Below are 340 nucleotides of genomic sequence, written 5' to 3' on the forward strand. Positions count from 1 at the left end.
TAGGGAGAAAAGGGGGGAGAGCCAAATTAAGGGGGGGGGGGGAGAGAGAGAGAGAGAGAGAGAGAGAGAGAGAGAGAGAGAGATTGCTCTTTCATATAAACGTCGAGGTGATCAACGAGGGTGTATTCCTCGAAAAAATAAAATCCTCTGCAACTCTGTGGATGTAGGCAATTTGCCGAATCACGCAAATCTGTGTGTTTATGCTTTGTTTTCTGTTTTGCAAATTTTTTTTTCGATCCGGTTTTCGTTTTATTGTCGTCGTTTTTCACAACATTAAATTATACTAAAATTTTTAATATCACATAAAAAATATTATGATCATCATTTGATGAAATGAAAA

This window comes from Phalaenopsis equestris, unplaced genomic scaffold, assembly GCF_001263595.1.
Source record: "Phalaenopsis equestris unplaced genomic scaffold, ASM126359v1 Scaffold000022, whole genome shotgun sequence".
NCBI lineage: Eukaryota > Viridiplantae > Streptophyta > Magnoliopsida > Asparagales > Orchidaceae > Phalaenopsis > Phalaenopsis equestris.